The sequence below is a fragment of the Macaca nemestrina genome, chromosome 8 (assembly GCF_043159975.1).
Source record: "Macaca nemestrina isolate mMacNem1 chromosome 8, mMacNem.hap1, whole genome shotgun sequence".
Taxonomy (NCBI): domain Eukaryota; kingdom Metazoa; phylum Chordata; class Mammalia; order Primates; family Cercopithecidae; genus Macaca; species Macaca nemestrina.
In genome coordinates, this window is record NC_092132.1 from 91,219,689 (window position 1) to 91,227,295 (window position 7,607).

The 7,607-nt window shown below is 43.7% G+C and overlaps 1 pseudogene; it reads left to right on the plus strand.

The window, feature by feature from the left end:
* Positions 1-6,276: 6,276 nt before the first annotated feature.
* Positions 6,277-6,375, plus strand: LOC112426747 (U6atac minor spliceosomal RNA; annotated as a pseudogene).
* The last annotated feature ends 1,232 nt before the right edge of the window (positions 6,376-7,607 follow it).

The window sequence follows — 7,607 nt, forward strand, 5'->3', positions numbered from 1 at the left end:
TAAATATACAAAAATTAGCCAGGTGTGGTGGCACGCACCTGTAATCCCAGCTGCTCTGAAGGCTGAGCCAAGAGAATTGCCTGAACTTGGAAAGCAGAGGTTGCAGTGAGCTGAGATCGAGCCACTGCACTCCAGCCTGGGCAACAGAGCAAGACTCCATCTCAAAAAAAAAAAAAAAAAGTTCAAACATAGAATAACCATATGACCCAGCAATTCCACTCCTAGGTATATACCCAAAAGAATTGAAAGGAAGAACTCATGGCCAGGTGCAGTGGCTCATGCCTGTAATCCCAGCATTTTGGGAGGCCGAGTCAGGGGGATCACCTGAGGTTATTAGTTCGAGACCAGCCTGGCCAACATGGTAAAACCCTATCTCTACTGGAAAAACACAGAAAATATCAGCCGGGCATGGCGGCACACACCTGTAATCCCAGTTACTCGGGAGGCTGAGGTAGGAGAATCGCTTGAACCTGGAAGCAGGAGGTTGCAGCGAGCCGAGATCGCGCCACTGCACTCCAGCCCAGGGTGACAGAGTGAGACTCTGTCTCAAAAAAAAAAAAAAAAAAAAAAGCAAGAACTCAAACTTGAAACCAATGTTCAGAGCAACATCAACCACAGCAGCCAAAAGATGGAAACAACCCAAATGTCCCTCAACAGAGGAGTGAATAAACAGAATCTGGTATATACACACGATGGAATACTATTCATTCTTAAAACGGAAGGAAATTCTGACACGTGCTCAAGATGAATGAAGCATGAGAACATTATGCTAAATGAAATAAGCCAGTCACTGAAAGACAAATACTTAAGATTCCACTTAAATAAGGTATCTAGAGTAGTCAAACTCATTGAAAAGGAAAGAGGAATGGTGGTTGCCAGGGGCTTGGGGAGGGGAGGAAGAAATAGGGAGTTGTTGGCGGGGCAGTGGTTCACACCTGTAATTCCAGCACTTTGGGAGGCCGAGGCAGGTGGATTACCCGAGGTCAAGAGTTCGAGACCAGCCTGGCCAACATGTTGAAACCCCGTCTCTACTAAAAATACAAAAAATTAGCTGGGCATGGTGGCAGGCACCTGTAATCTCAGCTACCAGGAGGCTGAGGCCAGAGAATCACTTAAACCGGGAGATGGAGGTTGCAGTGAGCCGAAATCGTGCCATTGCACTCCAGCCTGGGCAACAAGACAAGACTCCATCTCAAAAAAAAAAAAAAAAAAAAGAAAAGAAAGAAAAAAGAAAAGAAAAGAAAAAGAAAGAAAGAAAGAAAAAGAAAAGAAATAGGGAGTTGTTTGTTTAAAGGGGTATAGAGTTTCCATCTTGCAGAGTTTCCATCTTGCAAGATGAAAAAGTTCTAGATATCTGCTGCATGACAGTGTGAACAAACTTAACACTATTGAATTGCACACTTAAAAATGGTTAAGATGGTATTTTTTTGTGTGATTTTGTTTGTTTTGAGACAGAGTCTCCCTCTGTCTCTCAGGCTGGAGTGCAGTGGTTCGATCTTGGCTCACTGCAACGTCCACCTCCCAGGTCCAAGCAATTTTCCTGCCTCAGCCTCCCAAGTAGCTCACCACCATGCCCGCCACCACGCCCGCCACCATGCCTAGATAATTTTTGTATTGATACTAGAAGACGGGGTTTTGTCATGTTGACCAGGCTGGTTTCGAACTCCTGACCTCAGGTAATCTGCCTGCCTCAGCCTCCCAAAGTGCTAGGATTATAGGCGTGAGCCACCACATCCGGCCTTGTGTGAGATGTATTATACCATAATTAAAATTTTTTTAAATTTAAGAATGAAATTTTGATACATGCTGTCTTATGGATGAACCATATGAACTAGGTAAAATAGGCCAGACACAAAACGACAACTATTGTGTGGGGCCACTTATATGAGGTAGATAGAATAGGCAAATTCATAGACAGAAAGTAGAATAATAGTTACCAAGGGCTGGGGCAGGAGAAAATGGAGAGTTACTGTTTAATTGCATGGAGCTTAGGTTTGGAATGATGAAAAAGTTCTAGAAATTGATAGTGGTGATTGTTGCATAACCTTGTGAATGCACTTAATGTATAGCATGCACTTAAAGCCACTTAATGTACACTTACAAATGGTTGAAATGATACATTTTATGTTATGTAAATGTTACCATAATGAAAACATTTAAATCATTTTAATGTAATATGTGTACATAACAACTGTTTGTCTAGTATCCAAGAACATAGGCCAGGTACAGTGGCTTGTGCCTGTAATCCCAGCACTTTGGGAGGCTGAGGCAGGTGGATAACCTGAGGTCAGGAGTTCGAGACCAGCCTGACCAACAAGGTGAAACCCCCGTCTCCACTAGAAATACAAAATTAGCCAGGCGTGGTGGCAGGCGCCTGTAATCCCAGCTACTTGGGAGGCTGAGACAGGAGAATCACTTGAACCCGGGAAGCAGAGGTTGCAGTGAGCGGAGATCGCACCACTGCACTCCAGCCTGGGCAACAAGAGCAAAACTTTGTCTCAAAAAAAAAGAGAGAAAAAGAACATTGTCTCTGGAGCCAGTTGACTTAGGTTTAAATCTTAGCCCTAATACTTCTTTCAAGCTAGATGTCCTCATACTAAATACTTGACCTCTCTGTGCCTCAGTTTTTTTCACCTATAAAATGGCATAAATAAAAGGGTCTGGTGAGGATTAAATAAGATGAACAGATAAAGCTTTTAAAATGTCCTACATATATGGATGCTCAATAATCATCAGAATTATCTTTATAAAATTTCAAGTACATAGAAGAATATGAAGTCTCTTACATACAAATGGCCAAGAAGCTATTCTCGTTCCACATGTTCCACATGATTATTAGTGAAATGCAAATCAAACCCACAATGAGATGCCATTTCACACCCACTAGAATGGTTATCATCAAAAATGCAGATAATAATAAATGTTGGCAAGGATGTAAGAAACAGAAACCCTCATTGCTGGTCGGGGAGTAACATGGTGCAGCCACTTTGGAAAACAATTTGGCAGTTTCTTTAGCCGAGGCGGGCGGATCACAAGGTCAGGAGATCGAGACCACAGTGAAACCCCGTCTCTACTAAAAATACAAAAAATTAGCCGGGCGCGGTGGCAGGTGCCTGTAGTCCCAGCTACTCAGGAGGCTGAGGCAGGAGAATGGCGGGAACCCGGGAGGCGGAGCTTGCAGTGAGCCGAGATCGCGCCACTGCACTCCAGCCTGGGCAACAGCGTGAGACTCCGTCTCAAAAAAAAAAAAAAAAAAAGTCAAATATGGGCCTGGCATGGTGGCTCACACCTGTAATCCCAGCACTTTGGGAGGCTGAGGCAGGTGGATCACTTGAGGCCAGGAGTTGGAGACCAGCCTGGGCAACATAGTGAAACCCCGTTTCTACTAAAAATACCAAAAAAATTACCTGGGCCATGTGGCGCACACCTGTAATCCCAGGGACTCAGGAAACTGAGACACGAGAATTGCTTGAACTCGAGAGGCAGAGGTTGTGGTGAGCCAAGATGGTGCCACTGCACTCCAGCCTGCGTGATACAGTCAGACACTGTCTCAAAAAAAAAAAAAAAAAAAAAAAAAAAAGTTAAACATAAATTTGCTAATCTACTCAGCAATTCCACTGCTAAGTATCTTCCCAAGAGAAATAAAAACATATGTTCACATAACAACTTGCAAACATATGTTTACAGTAGCGTTATTTATAATGGCCTCACCATGGAAACAACCCCATGTCCACCAACTGATGAATGCATAAACACTCCACGCTATGGAAAGCTAGTTGGCCGTAAAAAAGAATGAGGTAGTGGAACATGCCACCACATGGATAACTTTCAAAACATTATGCCAAGTGAGGTCGAGTGTGGTGGCTCAAGCCTGTAATCCCTGCACTTTGGGAGGCTGAGCAGGTGGATCACCTGAGGTCAGTTCAAGACCAGCCTGACCAACATGGTGAAACCCTGTCTCTACTAAAAATATAAAATTAGACAGGTGTGGTGGCATGTGCCTGTAATCCCAGCTACTCGGGAGGCTGAGGCAGGAGAATTGCTTGAACCTGGGAGGCGGAGGTTGCAGTGAGCTGAGATCACACCACTGCACTCCAGCCTGGCGACAGAATGAGACTCTGTCCAAAACAAACAACAAAAAAACAAAACTTGATTTGTGAACACTTTACAGAGGCACTTATGTGTCAGGCATTATGGTAAGTGCTTTTCAAATATTGACTTCTTTCAGTCCTCATAACCATATGCATTAGGATTTATCATCCCCCCATTTTTCAGATGGTGAGACTGAGGCAGAGACGTTCAGTAACATATCAAGGTCACACAGCTAGTCTTGGCGTCTGAGCCCAAGTAAACTGCTCCAGGTGGTTCTGCAAACTGGCTGAGCTTCATGTCTCCCCACAAATAACCTCACTGAGTCTCCCAAACACAGAAGCACAGAGGTGGGTATGATTGTCTCCATTTCACATGTGAGACAGATGACAGCACAGCAGTTATGTGATATGCCCAAGGTCACACAGCTGCTGTCAGAGCCTGGATTCAAATCCAGGTTTGGTGACATGGAAGCTGTGCTACTTCAACCATGCTGTGTGTCTTCAGTAAAGCATGAAAATGCAGCCATTCTGGGATCTGTATTAACATCAGAGAGCGCACTTTATTCTCTGACACCAACTAAATTGGGTTACACCGCTGTTATCTGACATCTTCCCCTGCTATGGTAGAGCCACTCTCATTGTCAAAGAATAGAGAGTAGCATTTTTTAAAAAAGAAAACTCAGGAACTCAATAGACAAGAAATCCCTAGCAATTATTTCTCTAAGGAGTTAAAAAATATTTTAGGCCGGGTGTGGTGGCTCATGCCTTTAATCCCAGCACTTTGGGAGGCTGAGGTGGGTGAATCATGAGGTCAGGAGATGGAGACCATCCGGGCTAACATGGTGAAACCCCATCTCCACTAAAAAAAATACAAAAAATTAGCCGGGCATGGTGGCGGGCACCTGTAGTCCCAGCTACTTGGGAGGCTGAAGCAGGAGAATGGTGTGAACCTGGAATGCAGAGCTTGCAGTGAGCCAAGATCGTGCCACTGCACTCCAGCCTGGGCGACAGAGCGAGACTCTGTCTCAAAAAAAAAAAAAAAAAAAAAAAAAAAAAATTTAAATCCATATTAACTCAATGGATTGGATGCAAACTAGCCATGTATACTGGAAGCCACATACCATGAGAGGACTAAAATCTAGACTTAAGCATTCTTACTTTTATTCTGAGATTTCCAAGTGATATGAACCCTTAACAAGATAACAATACCATCTGCTAGCACATTCTCTGCCCCATTATCCTTGTACAACAGCAGAAGGGCCATGGTATATCACCATCATAGAGCCCAGTGTTGCTGTGTAGTTAAAACAAACTTGAGTCTCCCGGTTATGCAGCAATTTGAGGATTAACTTTGTGAAATAGAATGGACGGATTTTGCGGACCGTGCCTATTTGGGCTGAGAACTTATCTGCACAATTCTAATATTGAGACCAGGATACAGCTGTTTGTGACTAAGCCCATGCTCACTGCATAAGTACTATCTGAGCATTATTCATAACCAGACATCTGTTTCCTGTTTTCGTTCTTCCCTTTATCATTCTATCCCAATTTCCTTTCACCTGTAGGCCACCTAAGACAACCACAGTGAAGTAAGTCTGATGTTTGACTGTCTCTTCCCTTCCATAACTGTTGTCAGGGTAGTGTAGTCATTCTACTTGGAGGATGGGGGAGGGAACCCAAGGGTCATTCTGAGCTTGGAAGGCTGTTGCCTGTGCAGTCTATCTTTAGGTGACTAACTTCCTCCCTGGTTCCGCATTAAGAACCTTTCCTGTTGAGGTAGTACCAGCCCCTGCAAATGTACAATTGTGAACTGAATCACAAAAGGAAAACCTCCTGCAGCACAAATAAGGCAAGGCAGTAACTTAGCTAGAGCAAAGCCAGTACACTCTGATATGAAAAAAATGGAACCTCTTACACGAATACAGAACACAGGATGTGTTAAAATTTAAGGAAGTTCATTTCTATGCAAATAGATTGAGGTCAAAGTTTTCCTCAGCCCAAGGGAACATCTTTATCATCACTATATTACAACAGACTTTGGAGGTCATTTTACACAGTCCTATTTTACAAAGCTTGTCACTATATTTTACAGTCTAAAAGATGAAGTGATTTGTCTAATGGATTCCATTTTAAATGGCTTAAGGGAGCACAGTTTAAATACCCCACTAATAAATACTCAGAAAATGTGTTGTATGAAAGGAGAGAAGGTGAGCCCTTCCCTTGACACAGAAGAGGCCCTCGGGCCTGATAACACAGAGTTCCCGGCATTTCACTATTTTTTTTTATCTTCATCTCACTGTATTCTAAGAATTTTTTTTTTTTTTTTTAATCTCAGCTCACTGCAACCTCCGTCTCCCAAGCTCGATTCTCTCACCTCAACCTCCCAAAGTAGCTGGGATTATAGGCACCTGACACCTCGCCTGCCTAATTTTTTTGTATTTTTAGTAGAGACAGGGTTTCACCATGTTGGCCAGGCTGGTCTCAAACCCCTGACCTCAGGTGATCCACCTACCTCTGCCTTCCAAAGTGCTGGGATTACAGGCATGAGCCACCATGCCTGGCCAAAAGCACATTCTTTGTACCTTGGCACTTTTCTTAGCAACCTTCTCTGTATCTTATCCTCTCTTTTCCTCCATATTATATTCAAATATGACTTTTAAAACATCTAACATAGGAAGATGGCTTTATTGTTAAAAATGTCTACTAAAAGCAGGCATAGAAAAAAGTGAATGCTTCTTCTCAGATAGTTTCCTGTGCTCTGTCATTGTTACGGGAAAGGGGTCGCGATCCAGACCCCAAGAGGTTCTTGAGTCTTGGGCAAGAATTTGGGGTGAGTCCATAAAGTGAAAGCAAATTTATTAAGAAAGGAGGCTGGGCACAGTGGTTCACGCCTGTAATCCCAGCACTCCGGGAGGCCGAGGTGGGCGGATCACGAGGTCAGGAGATCAAGACCATCCTGGCTAACCTGGTGAAATCCCGTCTCTACTAAAAATACAAAAAATTAGCCAGGCATGGTGGTGGGCGCCTGTAGTCCCAGCTACTCAGGATGCTGAGGCAGGAGAATTGCTTGAACCTGGGAGGCGGAGATTGCAGTGAGCCAAGTTTGCGCCACTGCACTCCAGCTTGGGCAACAGAACAAGACTCCATCTCAAAAATAGTAATAATAATAATAAAGGAATAAGAGAGTGGCTACTCCATACGCAGAGTAGCAGCATGGGCCGCTGGTTAGCTGTTTTTATGGTTGCTGATTATATGCTAACCAAGGGGTGGATTATTCATGAGTTTTCTGGGAAAGGGGTGGTCAATTCCCAGAACTGAGGGTTCCTCCCCTTTTTAGACCATATAGGGTAACTTCCTGACATTTCCATGGCATTTGTAAACTGTCATGGCTTAGTGGGAGTATCTTTTAGCATATGCTAATACATTATAATTAGTGTATAAGGAGCAGTGGAGACGACCGGAGGTCACTTTCATCATCTTGGTTTCGGTGGGATTTCGCTGACATCTTCACCACAA